This window comes from Leptonychotes weddellii, chromosome X (assembly GCF_054177405.1).
Source record: "Leptonychotes weddellii isolate Sample4059 chromosome X, ASM5417740v2, whole genome shotgun sequence".
Lineage (NCBI taxonomy): Eukaryota > Metazoa > Chordata > Mammalia > Carnivora > Phocidae > Leptonychotes > Leptonychotes weddellii.
The window spans coordinates 65,955,666-65,957,129 of record NC_138385.1 but is presented as its reverse complement, the minus strand read 5'-3'; the positions used below and the strand labels follow the sequence as shown (position 1 = coordinate 65,957,129).

At 32.6% G+C, this 1,464-nt stretch overlaps 1 pseudogene; it reads right to left on the bottom strand.

Moving 5' to 3' along the window:
* Nucleotides 1-564: 564 nt before the first annotated feature.
* On the bottom strand, nucleotides 565-1,237 carry LOC102740256 (large ribosomal subunit protein eL30 pseudogene; annotated as a pseudogene).
* Between the last annotated feature and the right edge of the window lie 227 nt (nucleotides 1,238-1,464).

Sequence of the window (1,464 nt, the reverse complement as noted above, 5' to 3'; positions counted from 1 at the left end):
ATTTAGGTTGATTTGATAGTTATCTAGTTGTATTTGTGGGATGACAGGAGCCTAGGGTCCTCCTACTCTGCCACCATCTTCCTCTACTCTCCCTTTTCTAGTTTCTTAAAGTGGAAGGTTAGGTTATTGATTTGAGATGTTTCTTCTTTTTAAATGTATAGCCATGAAGTATACTCTCAGCACTTCTTTAACTGCAAACCATAAGTTTTGGTATATTCTGTCTTCATTTTCTTTCATCACAAAATATATTCTAATTTCTCTTTTGATTTTTTTGGATCCATTGGTTATTTAGTAGTGTGCTTTAAAATTTTCATATATTTTTGTTTTCCCAAATTTCTTTTCTCTTTTCTTTTCTTCTTTCTTTCCTTTTTCTTTCTTTCTTTCTTTCTTTCTTTCTTTCTTTCTTTCTTTCTTTCTTTCTTTCTTTCTTTCTTCTTTCTTTCTTTCTTTCTTTCTTTCTTTCTTTCTTTCTTTCTTTCTTTCTTTCTTTCTTTCTTTCTTTCTTTCTTTCTTTCTTTCTTTCTTTCTTTCTTTCTTTCTTTCTACAAGCTCTGACCAGTTTTGTTAAGGAGGAATTTCATGTGATTTACTTTTCACTGGCCTGGTTCTAATGATATCAGAATCAAGTGGATCAATGATAGCCAGTATGCATATTCTGTAGTATTTACCACATGCTGTGCCAAGTTCAATATTATGGCCACTGTAGTGATGGACACCAGTTTAAGCCATGGCATAGTATTCTATTTCAGATTTTCTCAAGGCTGGAGTATTGTTGGCGAGGATGAGCAGTTTTGCTCTGTCATGTGTGATCATTTTCAGAGTCTGCTTATACCCCAGCATGTACTTTCCATTTTTCATAATGAGTTGGAGCCTAGAGTTGATTGACTCCAGTGACTTTTTTGTCTTCTTTGAGGCCACCATCCTCCTCCTTAGGTGCAGGATGGCCCCAATGAAGAGCAGTCACCAAGATAGCCAAGAGCATGAAAGGAGAATTTGTTATTTGTTTCTAATTACATTCCATTGTGGTTAGGAAACATACTTCATATGATTGCAGTTCTTTTAAATTTATTGAGGCTTATTTATTGGCTAATGTATGGCCTATCTTAGGGATTGTTCCAGTGTACTTTCCATGAATGTGTATTACAAAGTTTCTGGATGAAATTTTATAGCTATCTGTTAGATCTCTTAGTTTATTGTGTTAAATCTTCTATTTTTTTATTGATGTTATGCCTGGTTCTATTTATTATTGATAATTAGGTATCAAAGTCTCAAACTCCTCTTGTTGAATTTTCTATTTTTACCTTCAATTCTATCAATTTTTGCTTTATTTGTTTTTATAGTTTTATGTTAGGTGCATATAAATTTATTATTGCTGTATTTTCCTGGTGGACTGATCCTATGTTCATTATAGAATGTCCCTCTTTATCTTAGTAACATTTTTTTGTTTTAAGTTTATTTTGTCTG